Source organism: Erigeron canadensis, chromosome 8 (genome assembly GCF_010389155.1).
Source record: "Erigeron canadensis isolate Cc75 chromosome 8, C_canadensis_v1, whole genome shotgun sequence".
Lineage (NCBI taxonomy): Eukaryota > Viridiplantae > Streptophyta > Magnoliopsida > Asterales > Asteraceae > Erigeron > Erigeron canadensis.
In genome coordinates, this window is record NC_057768.1 from 47,951,941 (window position 1) to 47,973,154 (window position 21,214).

Below are 21,214 nucleotides of genomic sequence, written 5' to 3' on the forward strand. Positions count from 1 at the left end.
ATTACAATTACAATGGATTTTTATGAATTGTGGTTAGCTTTGTTTGACGGCAACAAAGGTTTTTTTGGTTTCAGTTTCTAGTACATTGAGGAACATAATGGGTTTGTGAGTTCATGATCGGGTACTGGCATACATTATAGGGGTGTCAAGTGTGTGATCGTAGAGATGTTTTACTTTAAACTCTAACTAATAATAATTATATTATTTATTATCTTATTAGAAACTTACGCTAAAAGATACATATATTCAATTCCCTTTGTTAATTAATTTGATTACGTATATGTTCTTATCCGCTGCGTACTCGTGAATTGTTATATGTTTAAGCGTTTAAATCCGAAGTATCAAACGAAACAAAGAATGTTATTAAACGGTTGCGTACGTAATGTGTCTATATGAAGTTCATCAAGAAAAAAGAAGAAAAAATGGCCATAATATGTAGTTTCAGTTTTGGTCAAAGTTAATTTCTTTTATAGTTTTCAATAAAAATAAAAGAGATCACGTCTTAAAAAGCGAAGAAATGTTTCCAAACCAACCTCTTGAAAAATTTAATTAGAACCACGTTAGCTAGGCACACTAGCTGGGTGGACATATGAGACTCGGTACCTAACTATTATCTTGAATTTTTGTACTGGATAGGTACAAGTGTAATGTAATATTAGTACATCAGGAGTCTAGATTTTTAAATTTAATGAATACATATTATTTATACTGGACAGATACCCGCATAATACGCCGCTGTGATGACGGTGGCGGCGAGTGACGGTATAGTTATTAATGTAAAAATAATTTATATAAGTAATGGTAATGTAGTTATTTTAAAGATTGAGATATGTATGTTGTAAATAATTTATTAAGAATATTATAGGTATATTACGTGAAGATATTTAAATTAGTGAATAAAGAATAGAGGTAGTTTAGATATGTTAAAGCCTAAAAGTTTAAGAATGAGGATGGATTCCCTTTGTTTTATATAAAAGAAAAGATGTGTTTTATGTAGTACTTTCACTTTAATAATTAACTATGAGCATTTTGATCGGGTGATTAATGATTGTGCACCAAACCGCGTCGAGAGGGTTTTAAGGTCGAAGGTGTTTTAAGAAAGAACCCTAAAAGGTTTTTAGGGTTTGTTGGCGATTCCCCGAAGGTAGGAACGGTGTTCCTTTACGCCAACGAAAGTGTATGAAAGTGGAAGTCGAATTGTATTCGACTTTAAGGTTTATGTTAGATCGATGATCGTTTGAGTTAGGGTTTATTCGGTGGTGTTCCGAATGTGTGATGATATGAGTATATCGATTATAAGGGATGTCTCCTCCTTTTATAGGAGGAGATTCCTTGGAGGAGAAGGTTAGGGTTTTCCTACTCCTTCGTATCAAACTCTACTTACCATGTTTGTCCGATCTAGTTTCCTTAGAAGGATAATCTAGAGTGTTCAGGACTAGGTAAGGAATGTGTTTACCTTTTGGAAGGATTTGTATTAATCCTTCGATCGTACATCTTAGTTGAGTACCTCTGTGAGGTTATCCTTCGTGACTATGCTTCGCGTAGGTGACCTTCGTATAGTGGTTTAGAGGGGTACATCGTCAATTAAGACGTTAGGTGAACGCGTATTATGGTTTTGGGTCTTTGTGATGAGTTCATTGCTCATAGCCTAGGGGCTTTTTTCTAGCTTGTTCTAGACCCAATGTTCTAATGCTTTTACACTTTTTATACTCGTACACATTTGTAAAAACTCATGGATGACATTATGTTGTAAATTTACTTGTAAACATTGTACATATCGTATAACTTTATTGTTAAAGAAATCATGATTTTATAGTTTTGTGGTGAATGTATGGGGTGTGAAAGTGGTAACACTAGAAAACCTTAAGGAACATTCATTATTTGGCATAATAATAGGGGATGGTGTGGGAAGAATTTTGTGTACCTTCAAATGATCTTTTCTATCTTCTCCACTGGATACGGGACCCGGCCTTTAGGCTAAACCCAAATCTTCATGTCTCAGTATGAGAATATTGACTTTTGGTGACAATTTGACACCCCTCAAAATCTTGTTTTTTCATTTTTTCACTCCTTTTCACTTTTCAGTATCACTTTTCACATTTATATATTTATTTATTTGCTACTCATAATTAGCAAGCCCAAATCAATTGCATATATATATCTTGTTACGATCCACTCAAAACCCACCATCAATCAATAAAAAGAAATTCTTTCTTTAAAGAACATTAATTCATTGTAAAGCATACTCATGGCTACTAAATGATTAATAGGGCCTTGACAAAATAGGGTTATTTATAGACATGTTGATAAAGTGTGTTTGCTGGTTAGCTACTATGGGTGTTCTTTAGGAGAACTTAGGATCCAAATGATCTATCTTCATATTAATTTGATAGTTGGTGAATGTACACTAAAGACGATATATGTTTATTTGTTTGTTTAAATTGGATGTTAAAAGTTAACCCATATATAATTATATCTTTATGAGGATTATTATATATTCACGTAATGCATGATTAATTAATTTTACACACCATAACAATGATACACTCAAATAAAGCCGTAGATGAAGAGAAATTAACCAATATATAGGAATCGTACGTACGTAGACATTTTATTCCTTCTCATTAATTTTCTTTTGACTTTTTCTTGTATCTTGATCTACATATATAGCTTAATTACTAGCTATGAGTTAACTTGATATATGTTTATGTAAATGATTAATGAGCTTTCATATAATCATGTATTAGAAAAATGTAGTAATTAACTGATCGAGTAGTATCTTTCATATTATCGAGTAGTAATAACATAAAGTAGTAACTTTCTAAAGATTTATCAATCGAGTAGTATCATTTATTTGAAACAATTTGAAGAATGAATTAAATTATACATACATCCAAAATTGGAAAAAGTTAATAGAAATTTGGAGAAAGAGGGACTCTAGCTAGCGAGCAAAGTGGTGTCTTTATACATGGATACATTGCTTATGAGTTATGATTGTTGCCCCCCTCAACCAACACACGCTTCATCATATCTGTGTCAAAATTAATTAAAATGAAGTCAACTACATCAAAATCTACTTAATAATCCGCTTTCTTCAATTCAATTCCTTTCCATTTCGACTAATTTATAGATCTATCAAAATCATATATATAAGTTGATCCGTATTAATTCCAGAATCACTGTATCGGCCAGAAAGAAATCGAATTGAAGCACGTACGTATTAATTAGAACTAATTTGGAAGCTTATTATATCATCAACATTGTGACCATGTACGTACGTACATAGGTTTCCAATTAGACTAGTAGAATGTTTTATTGAAATGCGTTTAATTAAATTGACCCAAAAAAAATGAAGCTATAAGTGTTCTTTCTTTATTGGGAAACATGCCGAATGCAAATGGGGACCAAATACAAGCGGGCCAAAAGATAATTTGGGTTCCAACAAGTTTACTATTTTACATCATTGTGTTATATATGTAAACTTAATTAGCTTCCAGCTAATATATGGAGTATTTACATTTGCATGGTGCTTTATTACTTTAATTTAGTTCTAATGTTTTCATGTCTCCATATTCTCACAAAGTTGATTTTTTTTTTTAATTTTTACATTGCATCGGGAACCTTATATAATTGAAGCAATAACAATAATTTAGACAATTCATATATCAACATGATTAATATCCACTATATATACTTTTTGTATGAATCCTAGCTTTCATTTCGATTAATTTCAAGCTTTAATTTACAGATTCATCCAGCTGCTTGCCATATTTCTGATAGCCAATTATTTACTATAGATAAAGGCGGCATAAAGCTCATAACCGACGATATACGGAAACTTAATCTATAGTATGCATCTTTAATTAATTAGTTTACTACTGCAATTTGGCAATTGATTGATTGATTGATCGAGACCATATGTCTAAATGGTCCTGCTCCACCACCCCCTATGCCATTAGCTTTTGCTTATAGTACCGTTTATGTTAAGTCAAACTTAATGGTACACGAACATAACAGGCATAACATTCACTGTACGTTTTTTTTTAGTTATATATATATAAACTAGATTATTGTCCCGCGTAATACGCGAGATAACATATTTAATTAGTGACAAGTTATCGTTTCACAATATCATATATTGACAACCATATATAAAAGATGTTGAAAATAGATTAATTATTATCATGGTGCCAAAGTTGTAAATTAATTAGTATCTTGTTGTTAATGTATGTCTTTATATAGAGAAAAAAAACCATAAAATTTCATGATTTTATGTTTCTATAAACAATTAATAACACTTCAAATTATTGTGTCAAGTGATAGTTTGAAATTCAATATAAACAGATTTGTATAGCGAAATATAAATAAGAGCTCTATATGGATTTGACTTCTCTTTAATTAGTGTAACTATATTAGTCATTTTTTTATAATTTTCACGTAGTTTAATGTTTATATAAATATACATATAACGAAAATTTAAGAAAACAAAAGTAGTTAGCATTTGAACCATGCATGTCTGAGATGAAACCCAGTATTATTGAAAACCCTCTTAATTATCCACTCATACAAACTTCGAAAGTGTGATTTATACCCTGATGGATTTCTTTAAGGTTTAAGACCTTGCCAGTAGCTCACCTTTTGAAAGTTTACTTTTTGTGTTTATAGTTAACCTTTTGAAATTTTTAAAATTAATTTCACATCAATATATTGAGGTTTCGAAATATGTACTTATAGTTAAATTTTTAGAAATTTTCAAAATATTTTTTTAAAATCATGGTTGAATTTTATTATTAATATTAATAATATTTGAAACAAATATTGGATTTATGTAACAAATTTAAAAACTAAAATATTTAGGACATTAAAATCTTAAACTTTTAATATTTACTTTAATTAACATAACTTATGTAAAAGCAAATTATGATACAATAATTAAGTTTTGAAAGTTCATAATATAATCTTATAAGAGACCCTAAATTTCAACTTCTAGTTTTATTAGGAAAAACATATAATGAATAACTTATTAAAAAGTGTCAAGTAATAAGTTTTTCAATTTGATAGGATCAACAACATAAGCAAATGTTAATTAAATGAAATAAAATATTTCAGTTGGTTAATAATTATTTAAGAAAATCGTATTTTTGTATATATAAAAGTAAAATTATATTTTCTGTATATTACGCGAGACAATATAAATACGCGAAATAAACACAATAAGTTTTAAGAATAACATAATTATTAATTATAGATAAAACATGTTAAAATACAATTGTATTGTTATGTAAAGTTTTATTTGCATCAAAAATGGTTTTTTTAATTTTTTTTCTTGTAATATTTTGTCAATATATAAAAGGTAATTGTTCTTGCATTGAAATTTAAATATGCGTACGAAATTAAACTAAGTTAATAAAAAAATTTAAGGCATGTAATGAAAAATTCAAACTCATCATGTGTTTATAATTATATACCATGTATTCAATCTCTCTATGTAACTAATAGATGATAGTTTCATAGGTGACATTTTTAATTTTTTTGTCACATTAGATTTTTAAAGAGGTGCCATATTTTCCATTTAAATTGTTATATCTATGTTGCCATGTACAATCTTTATCATCATTTTTGATCATAATCATTAATCATAATCCTAATCATTAATATTTAATTTTCCATTTTATATATAATACAAAGATTATATACATTATACTACTTTTTTTAAAATTAATTCAATGATAATTATCTTTTATCAAATAAGATTGTTTATTATATTATGTTTATTTTTTGAAAAGTATTTATTATATTATATTTAATAATTATATATCATGAGAAAGACTTTTATGGTTTAAATATTTATGTTTCATTAGTCTTGCTTTTATACTTAGCGTATATAATATATTCATAAATTATATATTTTTTTTAATCAGTCGTAATCTGATAGTTCTTTATATTACCATAACTATGAATAATAATGTAACTATCAATTATTGTTTTTATATCTTTGTTCTCATTTATCCCGCACAACATATGAGTTTAATCTAGTATCTAGTATATATAGTGAATGACATGCTTTTCCTTTTATTTAAATTAATAGTTATCTATATTAGTTAAATAATAGTCGGATAATCTAAAAGACCTTTAATGTATATAATATAATTGTAAACGATTTGATAACTTAATAATACGGTTACAATATAAACTCATACATGCATTAGTATATATATTAGTTCATTATGTTTACACATTACACTGATCAATCTATGGCTTCTTAGGTATATACATAATTAAATATACAAAATTTAATTATTTCAAATACAAGGACTAATATTGTGTTTTATTAATATTAGTGATTAAATATTAATGGTGGAAACTGTAAATTAGTTATGGAAAACAAAAAAGTGTAAATTATCCAAAGTAGATAGACTAATGTTGTGTTTACTTGATATTAAATTTGGTAATGGTACTATTATTTAGATTCAAAGGTTGTAATTAAAAGTTTAAACTCATCTAATGGTCCTTGTTTCTCCATAAAAGAATTTAGGACCTTGTTATATTGGTAGATTGGTAAATATATATTTGATAAAAGTTTTTCTTTCTAAAAATACCATTCATGTTATGTTTATTATCTAATGAAAATGATGTTTGGATCCACTTTTCCAGCCAAGGTTATCGTTAATGTCTATAAAAAAGCGTAACCTTCATAGTAAACTCACCCCTTTATACATAGAGAGGAGGTGGTTTAGGGACATGATTAATCATTTTAATTCATTAGCCTAAAAATCATTTTAATTATATGATGGTGACATGTGAAAATTTAAAGGGGAAAATTAAGAAAAGAGATTAAGTAGTGGAATCCACTTGTCACATTTATATAGTTTTAGAAAAAAAGGGTAAATTACATTTTTGGTCTCTGAACTTGGTACGTTTTACACTTTTAGTCACTAAACTTCAAAAATTACAAATTATACACTAAACTTGCCACTAGCTTTTTTTCACTTTTGGTTACCACGTCAACTTTGTTACTTTTCATCCGTTAACTTGTCTAGATTCGTTAGTTTTTTTTTCACTTTTCGTCCTTTCCATTCATTCCATTATTAGAAGTGATAATCAGCCTAACTTTAGGTCTTAGATATTGTTTTGTACGATTAGTTAAACATATTCATTTGTGAGGGGTTTTGAAACAGTTTTTTTTTTTATGTTTACAGTTTACTACTTTTATTGATTATAAAATAGTTTAATTAGATAAAATAATTGATTTTTTTAACGACGATGATATAACTGTTAGTTGAAATTTTTATTTATAAAGTCAGATTTTTTTAGTGTCTCTGTTTGAATTTTTTAGTCTTCATTTATACTTTAACCGTAAATATTTTGTTTGTGTTATATAAATTTATATAGTTTTCCTTAATTCATTAATTAACTATTGCTAAACTATAATAAAAATAAGATACTGTAACGATTATCCGGAGTAACGTGTTTTAGATTTTTTTTCTCTGAATAACCGATAACGCCTTATGATTTAATCGTAAATATTTTCACTTGTGTCATGCAAATTTGTAATAAATCATATAAATGGATTGAGTTTTGAATGTAGTTTTCATCGATTATTACTTTTAATAATGGAATAAATGAAAAGAACGAAAACTGAAAAACAAAACTAATGAATCTGGACAATTTAACGGAGGAAAGGTAACAAAGCTGACGCGGTGACCAAAAGTGGAAAAAAGTGGCAAGTTTAGTGTATAATTTGCAAATTTTAAAGTTTAATGACTAAAAGTAAAATACGTGTCAAGTTCAGGGACCAAAAGTGTAATTTACCCTAGAAAAAATTTTAGGCTAAAGTTTATGAAGATTAATCATTTTCCTTATATATAATAACATTAAAATCCTCCTAAGAATCTTAAAATCATGACAAATGTAATCTACTTCTACTCTTTCCTAATCTCCTCCTTAAATTTTTCATGTGACATGATTTTGTGATTAAGAAGATTTTTTAGGTCATCTTGTTAGATAGATTAATTATTTTCCTATATATAATCCTAAATGTTATGACTTTTCTCTATATAATTAAAAGATGATAGTTTTTTATGATTATGTGTGCAATATGTTTAAATAAGAAGTCAGCTTTTTGCCTGAGTGTAATTTTTATATGTATTTGTATAATTAATGGTTATTTTAAAATTTGTTAAAACTATTTTTTAGGGATTTAATTTTAATATATACTTTAAAACTTAAAAAACTCAATCCTTTACCTTAGGCAATACCAATTATTATCCTCTTATCATTAATTAATTATAGACGGGTTCGCCATTTATGAATTTCCATTATACCTTTTTATAAAAAAAAACTAGATTAAGCCCATGCGATACATGGTAATATAAATATTATATTAACTTGATTATAAATATAAGATTTTATGTAATATTACTTGAAGACAATGATTAACATATATATATATATATATATACGCCAATAGTATTAATAAATGTTATATAATAATAATAATTAAATGATTTTTAATAATATTATATTTTTATTATGCATGTAAAATCAAAAAGGAACATATAAAGTAGAATAAAGAAAAAAATATATATATAAAGGTGAATATAGTAAATTAAATCATATATAATAAAAAAATAAAAAAAATATATGTGTGAAATTGATAAAGTAAATATCTAATTTAACATTGATAATATAATCGGATAGTAAAATATTATATAAAATTATCAATGTAATCTAGTTTTATATTATATTAAATTAAATTATATTACACGTACAAAGATAATTAAATATAAAAGCAAAATAGAAAGTGATAAGTTACAAAGATTGATAATTATATTATCAATGTCTTTTAATCACTTTTAATATTCACTAAATATCTATCATATTTTGTAAAAAATAAACAAATATTAAGTTAGATCAAGTGGTATGTGTATAATATTAAAAGTTAGAGGTCATGAGTTCTAATCTTGTATATGACTTTTTTATATGTTATTTAAAATTGATTAAAAAAACAAATGTCCATGTAGACAAATAATGATGTGGCGAATTAAGTGACACATAAGCACTAAAAAATATAGATTTAAATGTTAATATATCTACAAAAAACATGAAATCCACATAAGCAAAAAACTTACTTGACACGAAAAGAGGAGTGTCACTTAGAAAAAAAACTATCATCTCTTAGTTATATATAGAGAGATTCATTAGCTTCATTAGCACTTTCATGAATACGTTTTTCAGGTTTATAGTGCGTTTCTTTTGGCAAATATTTATGTAATATAACTAACTATATCTTAATCTTAATCATCATTAATAAATAAAATAGATATAGGCCAACTAATATTTAATTAAATTTAAAATTTGTATAAATTTTAACTTTTGTTTGGCCATGGCTCTTAATAAAAGTCAAGATTAAACATTGTTAGATGTTTGATTGTATCTTAACAAATCATCATTTTGCATATGTGTCAAATTCTTATGTTTTTTTCACTTAATTTTTTTTATTAATATATTTCAACTCATCCAATAATAGTCTCAATCACTAATAAATTAGCAACAAATAAATAATCAAATAATAAAGTTGTCATGTCATATTTTGCTTAGTTGTTACTTTTTTTTTAATTTTATTTTCTTTATGTATTTATATTATATTATTTTTATTTTATAATAAATATTATTAGTATTCTTATGATTATTACTATTATTATTTAGTTATTTATATTTTAGTTATTCTTCTTCTTATTAATACTATTATTATTATTACTCTCACATATAAATTAGTTATAACTTAATATTTTGTTTAATTAATCATGCTTTAACATATTTTACATATATCATATACTCATATAAATTATTATTTGCATTAGTCACAATATGAAAGTTTTTTTGATATCAAAAACTATGAATAATATTAATTAATTTTCTTTTAGTTCTTCTTATTATTTTTATTACTATTATTATTACTCTTACATATGAATTTGTTATAAATTATTATTGTAATCTATTAGTTTTTTAATATCAAAAACTATAAATAATAATGTAACTATTAATATATTTTGTATTTATGTTTTCGGTCCGGTCTGACAACTTTAATTTAGTTATTATGAATAAACTCCAACTTTTATTAAGTGTATTCCGTGGTTAGGAGAGCCACAAACAATTTCCACATGATGAGCGGTCCTCGCTTCTATGCCACGTCACTCATTACCATATGTTCGATCATCAATCTAGACACTACTCACGCTTCTTACTCTTTCACTCTTTTGAGTGTTTTCCACTTTCGTTCTCAAATAAACTAAACGGATGTCCGCACGATAGTGATGATGGTAGTAGCAACGAAGGTGTGGCAACGCCGGGTGAATGTAAATTAATTGATATATGAGGGTTGGAGGATATATGGTGTAATTTATTTCATTATGGATATTATAGGTAAATAGGTGAAGATGTTTAAATTGGTGAATAAATAATAGGGGTAATATAGTCATTTCAAAATCTTAATTACTTAAAAGGGAATGACTAGTTTGCTTTATAGAATAATATATATAAATATACTTTGTAGTAAACATCATAAATTTATGGTTCATCCAAGTAGGGATATGATTATATGAATACGCTGAACTTAGCAAACAACGAGATATGTTATTTGGGCGTTGCTCCAGGAAACGTTATGTTTATGGATATGGTAGAATATAAATTTATAGAATGTTTGAGACGTTTATTGTGTGTGATAATATATAAAATACACAACTTCTTTTCAGGAGTATTTTATACATCATTTAAATGTCATGAGGATTCCAAAAACGCTAATAATTTGTCATTGAATTGTAGGTGTCATGCATACGACATAAAAGTGGAAGAACTCGGTTAGAAAACCCAAAAACTGAAAACATAGCACGTAAAATTTAGATACCCAATACAATATATTCGACTTTATATATTTTTTAAAAACATATACACGAAAAAGGCAAATTACATGGAGTACATATACACAAACTCATACTTGTGTCAATAATTTATATCAATGTATAGATATATAAGTTAATTGGTAAAGATGGTTGTTATTGAAAAAGTAATAATAAAAAAATAGAAGACAACATAACCAACAAAACAAATAAAAAGATAGAAATAAAAAATCAAAAACAAAATAAAAAAAAAAAAGATAAAATAAAATATATAGAAAAAATGTTGGCACGAAATCACGCAATACTTGGTTGCGGATCAGACATATTGTGAGTAGATAGTTACAAAAGTGTAACATAAGTCGATTTGTCAATTTGGAAACTCAAATAGCATTTAACGATCGTTAGTATCAATTAAAGAAAAGAACTTAACTCTCTGTTAGAGAAAAAGACTTGATTTGCAGCAGTTTTGGTAACTTCTGTTAAACACCCGAATAAATTTTAGCGATCGTTAGCTTATGAGGACCATTACTGTGAGAGTACTAAACTTAAAGAATTATTTTTGTTAAAACCCTTAAAAGGGCGTGCACATAAACCGATGCACGTCTTTTAGTTTATATATAATATAATTCGAGGTTTGCTTATTAAAGTTTTAATATATAAATACTCTAGCTAAAAGAGTTTGAATTGAGTTTGAGCTCAACTAAGTATTTCATTAACATGTCTAGAGTCATATTACTTTGCGTAAAATATTCATTTAAAAACTAAATTTTTTGTGAAAACTAAAAAACTGTCAAAACATACTATGATCTGAGTTTAACCCAATGTATTTTAATTGTGTTTTTATAGAACACAATGTGTTTTTATTGTGTAATCTAAAATACATTGTGTTAAGTTTTAAATCACAGTGTGTTTTTTGATAGAGCTGTAAATCATAAATTGTTCAAACACACTGTGATATAAACTTAACATAATGTGTTTTTGAAAAACATATTAAAAACACGTTGTGTTAGATAAGATCACAGTGTGTTTTAGTCAGTTTTCTAGTTTTCACGAAAATTTTAGTTTTCAAATGATCAAAACCCATTACTTTGCTCAATTTTGGTTGCAAAATCAGAGTAACAATTATGTTGATCATACATTCTACATATGGAGATGGGAATATAAGACTGTCGAGTATCTAAGTTTAGGTGTGGAACACTCACATATTGTTTTTTTAATCCATAAAAATCATGAGAGCCCATGTATTTATCCATTAAAAAAGAAATAATAAAGTATTAGTATGTGAGGGGTTTCACACCTAAACTTAGGTGCCGGACATCCTTATATTCTCTTTTCTCTTCTACATATATGTTTATATACATATATATTGTTGATTGAATCTCACTTTGAAAACCAAAGAACAAAATGAAAGGAAACATATCAAATATAAGAAAAAATACAAGTAATAATTTGTGATATTAAAAATACAAATAAGAAATTATTAAATCCATCAAGTAAAAAAAGAAAAGGACTTTGCTAAATATATAAATAAAACTAATATGTTCCTATGATAATATGTTCAAAGTTGAAAATGTTTGAAATTAATTAGTGTCTTAGTTAAAATATACTATGCCTTGAAAGATAAACCATGGTATTACATTGCATGTTGTGTAACGTATTAAGTTTTCCAACATTTTCAACTTTGAACTAGCCTGGTGCCCGCGCGTTGCGGCAGCTAGAAGGCGGCTGTCAATATTAGAAAAACCCTTGTTGACGGTGAGGAATCCGGCGGCGATGGTTGGGGCGATGAATCCGGAGAGAGAGAGGTTGTGATTTAGTTGTTGATGGTGATTAATTGATGGCAAGGGTTATGATAGGGAGATCGGCTGGAAAAAGTGATATATTTTTTTTTTTGATATGGTTTTTGTTTGTGGGTTTAAATTTTGATAGGGATAATTTTGGCATTTAAAGGAGAGGATGTAAAATATAATGTAATTAAGGAGGATAGTATGGGAATAAAAAAAAGTGCTTAAAACTTAATCTCAATACCCTTTATAAGGGTTTATAGATAGATTATCTTCATATTAAATACATGTAGATCGAATTGTTAATGATAGGTTTATATATCACCTCTGATCCCATCTAAAATATGTAAATAATTGTTAATGATCGAATTGCTAAACAAAGCCTTAAGGGCTTTCGTTAAGGTGCAATAATTAGTTGCACACTTACTATAAAAATTAAGGAGTGTGCTTTTGATATGGAAACATACAACCTTTTTATGCATGTTAAGTAAAGCCATAAGAACTTTGTTTAACGTTTTCCATAAAAACATTATTATTTCGTATTATGTGGTAGAGATTCCAAAAAAGGATCTTAAGCAGGAAAAGGTAAAAAAATCTTTGTTTTTTATCTTATTTTTTTAGCTTGTTTTTAATTTTATTTATTTTATAAATTTTTACAATTAGCTCATCAAAAATTAAAAAAGATAAATTAAATTTATACTCCGAGTAGCTAGATATAGAAGGGCATGACACGGGCTTCACCCTTAAAGGTATCCATAAGGGGTAATTGGTGAGAGTAATATGTTATAAGGGATGATAGGGTGATCAATGATGATGTAATCTATTTAACGTGTTTCACTCTTAGCCATTTCGTCTATAACTTATGGGTTAAGCTATTTGGAAAAGGAAAAAAAATGTATTTTTCTTTTTTTGGAATGAGTAATTTAAAAGAGAATTGAAAAAAGTGAAAAACAAAAAAACAAAAAAATAGCTAAAAATATTCTTTACCTTATCTTATTAAGATACCTTTTATTTTGATGTCTATCTCCGAAGTCCGAACCCTATATATATGTATAGAACAAATTACTTATTTTACTATGAGAATGGAATGTGAACAGTAGTTATTTTGTATTTTTGCATCACAGAAATAAATAATATATATATTGTGTATATGGGACTATAAGCAAAATATACAATATATGAGATGTTTTAATAAAGGGAAATATGTTTTCTACTTTTCAGGATGCTTGACAAAATGATATAATAGAAAAACAATCATCTTTTTTCATATTGACGACCGCCTGTTTTCTTGGATTCGAGGGTCGGCTAATGTCATTGTCGATACAAAAAAAATAGTATCCCCCACCCCTATATTATTTTCACAATTACTTACTTGAGTTAGATAACGAAATTAACATTGAACGTGACATGCTATCAGCAATTTTAACATTATGATTGTGGTCAAATCCATCCAAATATTTAGATGTTTCTTTTTGTATACTTGTATCAACTAAGAAAGTGACATATGTAATCTCCAATCTCCAATAAATTATATTTCATTTGTCCTTTTTTTCTAAACAAAGATAATTTATATGGTCATATTTTTGTTTGTTTTGAAAAGAAGTCTTATCTTATTACAAATTCTTAATTAGTTGTTAACGGATTAATTATAAAAGTTAAAATCGTTTAAGTATATACTAGTTTACTTTTAACAAAAAAAATATGTGCAAAAAAAAAAATCGAAAAAGTAAACGGAATGCAATGTGATAAAATTCGAATAATGACGCGGAATATAACATCATCCAATCAAAGAGTTCCACATGATTGTATCGTGTAAGAATATTAATGTCAATGGTGAGTGTTCATAACCATGGGCTTTAATATATATAGTAATATGGACGAATAGAACAGTGTCAGCGCCCAATATATTTGTTAAGAACACAAAGCAAAAAAAACTGTGAAAAAAACCAATAAAAACCTAAAGAATAAAACTCGAACGGGATCCGATATAGCAAAATCCAAATAATGATGCGGAATGAAATATAAACCAACGGAACAGTGCCACGTGGTGGTGACACTGTTCATAACCTTGAGGCTTAATGATATTGTAATACACGTACAATGTACGCTATTGATTACGAGTATATTATATGTTATGCACGACTGTAATATACTGATATACATGATAAACAATCAGTATATATATGTGATATTTAAAACAAAAGAGAAAATAGTTACAATGTTGTTCTTTATCAAAAAAATGTTGCAAACTTCAATCATCGTTCATCAAACGAGCATTTGTAAACAATGCCCTAACTGAAATTGCTTATAGTTCAAGGGTTAATTAAATTAATTATCAGTTATACGAGTAGTAACTTATAATCTTATATATATATGTGTGTGTTGGATGCATCAGTTTGATGAATTTGCATTCAAGATAGATGCACAAAACAAAAAACATAATTTTCTCATTTTTGACAGACCAACGTGTTGTTAAACACTTAAATATTGATAATTAGTTATACACTATGTTAGTTTTATGGACTTTTAATGCATTAAAATGTAATATTTAAGTGTTATCACCGTATTTTTCAAGATAAACTAATGTGGTCTTATTCTTTGTTGTTCAAGAAGAAGCCATGACGAAACTATAATGGAAAACAAATAAATTATAATAGATAATAATAACAATAATATAAGAATAAAATAATAATAATAATAATAATAATTACTTAATTAGATATGAACAAAGTATATAAATAAATAAAAAAAGTTTTTCAAGGTTTTTTATTTGTAGTCAATTGTAGTTTTTTTTTTGCCGTAGGTTTGTTTTTGGGTTTGAGAATATGTGAGGGTTTTTTTTTTGTTTGAGAATATGTAAGAGTTTTTTCTAGGTTGTATATATAGATAAATAATTTTTGGTTGAATTTTAAGGATAAAAAGAGTTTTTAATTAATAATAACGTCGGTCATGAATTAAATTAAATAAAATATTTAAAAAAATAGAGGATTAATATAAAGACAAATCAATAAATAGTTGGGATATAAACCGATGTATTAATTGTTATAAGAAAAGCGAAACATGCTAAGCAGGTGGTTGATGAAGTAGTTATATGGAAGACTTCAATAATAATAAACCCTAAACATTAATATAACTAATGCATATAAATCAAAAAAAGAATGTTTAAGACCGAGATAAAAAAAAAGGAAATAGAAGAAAAAAGAACTGGTTAACTATTAACATACTTAGAAAAAAAACTAAACATAAAAGTTATTGTATCTATCAAAATTGACAGAATTTATAATCGGCTAAATCAAAAGGATTTTAATATTTTACCATGTTGTTGGCCAGAATACATAAACAAATCGTGAGGTTGTTTTTTTAATATTGTATAAATGTAATAGTTTTTGGTAGAGAAAAAGATTTGTTTTTTTTTAATAGAATAAGAATATATATAAAGTTTTAACTAAAAAGATATAGAAAAATAAAGGATTAATTAGGATGGATAATTAAGCTCAAAGAGGAAGATTAGGATGTCAAATATACCCTCAATTTCCTCTTTTATTTAGTTATATATATATATATAGGGTGAGGATCCTAGAATAAGGTGTCTTAAGGAGAGAAGGGAGAGAAGGTGTTATTGTCCAATAAAAACCCGACATGTGTCAAATTAAAATAAAACACGCGGTGGCATTTTTGTAAATAAAGCGAACTTTTGTTATATGCGACGCGATGGCAATTTTGTAAATAATGAGCTCCGTTACTAATTAACATTCCGTTATCTTGGTTAAAAGCAACTTAAATTTATATCGATACATAAAATTTTAGATCTACAAGAATTTATCAGATCCGTCTATTTCAAAAATCAAAATTTTCTCTTTCTACACATATTTCGCCTGCGCATATGATGGATCTTCAAGAATTACATGAAAATCCTGGTAATTATTAATTCTTTTTACTTTTTGTTTTTTTTTAATTTTTTTAAATTTATATTATCTTGAATCAGATTTTATTCTTTTTAGTTTTTGTTAGTTTTTTTTTTTAAATTTCAACCTGAATCAGATTTTATATTATTATTTTTGTGAAGCTGAATTATTTTCAGTTTCAGATGTCAAGCTGACAGACCAAGCTAATAGACCTAGCTGATAGTTTCATTAGATTGTTCGAATTGGGTTTTAAAGTTAAAAAAATCTACATTTGTGTAGATTATCTGAAAATACTGTGAAGCTGACTCAGTTTTAACTATTCGACTATTTTTATATAGATTATTCATATTTAGAGGTATTAAAAAAAAGGTAAAATAAAATCTACATTTGTTTAGGTCATCTGAAGATACTATCAATTTGATTCAGTTTTACCTATCGGACTACATTTATGTAGATTATTAATATTTAGGCATATTAAAAAAGTAAATAATCTACATTTATGTAGACTATTTGAAGATACTGTGGAGCTGAGTCAGTTTTAACTACTCTATTATGTTTTAACTAGAATACTCATATTTAGGGGAATTAAAAAGTAAAAATAGAATCTACATTTGTGTAGATTATCTCCAGATACTATGAATCTGATTCAGTTTTACCTATCCCGACTACATTTACATAGATTATTCATATTTAGGTGTATTAAGAAAAAGTAAAATAAAATCTACATTTGTATAGGTCATCTGAAGATACTATCAATCTGGTAGTTTTACGTATGGGACTTCATTTATGTAGATTATTCATATTTAGTCATATTAAAAAAGTAAATAATCTACATTTATGTAGACTATTTGAAGATGCTGTGGAGCTGAGTCAGTTTTAACTATTCGACTATGTTTTAACTAGATTAAAAAGTAAAAATATAATCTACATTTGTGTAGAATATCTGCAGATACTATGAATCTGATTCAGTTTTACCTATCCGACTACATTTACATAGATTATTCATATTTAGATGTATTAAAAAAAGTAAATAATATACATTTGTGTAGAGTATCTGAAAAAATATACTGTCAATCTGATTCAGTTTTAACTATACGACTACATTTATCTAGATTATTCGTATTTAAGTATTAAAAAATAAATAATCTACATTTGTGTGGATTATGTGTAGATACTGTGAATATTATTTGTGTGTTTTTTTATTGTTCATATTTTTGACACCAAAACACAATTATTTATGATGCATGCATGGTCATCTTCTTATGTGCTTTCTCAACATGGAACACCTCATGCAATGGAGATGTTACCACCAGTTGGAATACGTACAAGAACACCTAATGGCGGAGATGCATTCAACCCAGATGTTGATACTGCTTTCAAACCATTTAAAGGGAAAACATTTCAGACGATTAAAGAAGGTTTTCGTTTCTATAAGAATTATGCCAGAAAAGGAGGTTTCACTACAAAATTAGGCAGGTTTTATGTTTCAAAAGGTAAATATGGTGTCAGGACAGTGACAACAAAGTATTTTAATTGTGTGAAACAGGGTAAAAAACAGAATAAGAAACCTGTTGTTGAACAAAATGAATCAACTACTTTATTTGGTCAATCTGAAGACAGTAATATAATACAGAATGATAATACTAAAAAGAAAATAACAAGAAGATCAAGACCGTCTATAAGAACAGAATGTTTAACTTGTATTCAACTTACGAGGAACAAGCAAGGAATGTATGCAGTTACTGAGTTTATTGAAGGTCATAATCATAACTTTATCAATAGCACAGATGTTGTTTTCCTTAGAGGTAACCGACAACTTAAGTACACACAACAACAGTTTTTAGTGCAAGTATCTGTTCTAAATTACGGTCCTGTTCGTGGTTTTAAATTAATGAAAGAGATATTTGGAAAAAATCTCAACTTCACAATAAGAGGGAAAAAATCTGACTCAGCTTCACATATAATCTACTCAAATGTAGAGTATTTAGACTTTTAAAAAAAAACTAACATGAAAAACCCAAACTGACTCAGCTTCACACTGTCAGCTACTCTTAAAAAAAAATAAAGAAAAAACGTACAATATATATGCAAATTTAAACAAACATGTCTAGAAGCTATTTTTACATAACAAAAATCTAACAAATCTATCAACTAGGTGTATTAGATTGGCTGTCACCTTTAATCTATCAGTTTAGTCTGTTAGTTTGATCTATCAATTTCGTATGACCTAATTCAGATGTATAAAGTAATTCAAAAAAAAAAAAAATTTAAAAACACAAACTACTGAATTTTTTTTTATACCTTTTTTAACATCTTTCCACCATTCGAAAACTGGTTCTGAATCTGAAAAAGCAACTTCAGATTCATCTAACTCAAATGTTATACTTTTCTTTATTTTTAATAACTTTTTAGTGTTTCCTGCATAAATAAACAAAAATAAATAAATAACAATTACTACTTTCTATTTAAAATTATTCGATTTCTGTAAAATAATTACCCTTAGATGAAGATGTATTCGATTTTGGTTTCATTCTGAATAGTAAATTGGATTTTTATCGTACAGAATATAGGTTATATCGAAAAAAAAAATAACAAATGATGTACAAAGAGTTAACGGATCGTTAATAGTTAACGGAGAAAATAATTACAAAAATGCCACCGCGTCGCATATAACAAAAGTTCAATTTATTTACAAAAATGCCACCGCGTGGTTTTTTTAATTTGACACATGGCGATTTCTAATTGGACAATAACACCTTATCTCCCTTCTCTCCTTAAGCCACCTTCTCATTTGATCCCTATCTATATCTATATAAATATTAAAACAATAGTTATCCTAGCATTTTAAAGTCTTCTACAATTTAAAACTATTTTTAAAAATTGCCACATAGGTCTTTATTCTATGTGGCATCTCTATATTTTTTTACAATATATAAATCTACAAAGTTATATTATCTAAAACTATTAAATTAAATAAAAATAAAATCTATATATAAACAAAATCTTACAAAAATAAAAGTAAAAAATCACATTCTATATCATAATAGAAACCGTATGAATTTAAAATCTATTTTTAAAATTGGAAAATATTTGGTTTTCAAATTATTTATTTCTTAATTTTACTATCCAATATAACCAATATTATATATCACATTGTAATATAGGTTTTTTATCCTTTTCGTGGTGGAGATTTTACGTTTTATAAAAACTATTATCAATTACTAGGTGAATTCAACGTAATTTGAATAATAAGTTTGTTCTTTGTAATCTAATTATAATTTGAATTTGGTTTCTAACTATATCTAATTAAAGCTTTTCAACTTTTACGAATTTTATTATTTGATGAAGTAAGTTTTATGAAACTATTTTCTTTGAAAGAGTGTGATGAAATTCTAATAAGTCACATATCACTTTGCAAAAAATAAAAGATCGTTATGATTTTACATTATATTTACATTTTAACTTCATTTTATGTTCATTAGTATTGCGTGAAGTATATATATGTAATAGTTAATATGAATATTTAATAACGTATGTTTTTATATAAATGCAAATATTTTCATAAATAATAAGAGTTATATTTTGAATTTAACTATTTCAATAAATGTAAAAATTTTCATTTAATGATAATATAGATTTATATGTACATGCCTAAATAATGTATAGTTGTTAAAAGTTATTATAAATATTCATATAACTAAAACATCATTTTTAAAGAACCGCATATCGTGCGAGTAAAAGACCTAGTGTATATATATATATATATATAGTGAAAGAAAGTTCACCTTTTGTTTTTTATAAGTAATTTATATTTTTTTTCATCATTAATTTACGTTTTTCATTACTAATATTAAATTTAGAAGGATATATTTTGATTAATTATATAAAGTGTGAAGATTAATATTTTATATGATCAATTAAGAAATTAAAAAAATGTGATCTTCTTATAACGTTAATCTAATAATGCTTCTTTGTGATGTTCAAAAAATAAATATTTATAATAATGCTCCTTATGTTATAAACATTTAACGTGTATAATCTATTTATTATGCTTTTTCATCACTTTTTTTTTTCTTCTTTCGTATACGTTGATCTTAAATGCATATAACATAGCATTATGAATATACCTGTAAGGCTGTAACATTTTGCCTACATTTCTTCGCATAAGTAGTATAGTAGGTAGGCTTCCAATGCTGTTCTTGGCCAATATCGGCCCAATAATTGAAGTGGATACTTACAACAAGTCTGGATAGTTTAAGTGCATTGCGCCGCGCAGTCCATTAGAATCAACGAAACATAAATCTATCTATCTATTTTGGATAACACTCCGGTAAAAATACTTTTAAAATAAAAACGGTGAGAAACTGAGAACACTTAAATACATCATTTTGATGCATTAAATGTCCATAAAACCAATATAGTGCATAACTAATTATCATTATTTAAGTGTTTAACAACACATTGATCCGTTAAAATCGAAAAAATCTCATTTTTTTGTTGGATGCATCATTTTGACGAATATGTATCCAAGATGGATACGCAAAACAGAAAACATGATTTTTTTATTTTGATAGACCAATGTGTTGTTAAACACTTAAATAATGATAATTAGTTATACACTATGCTA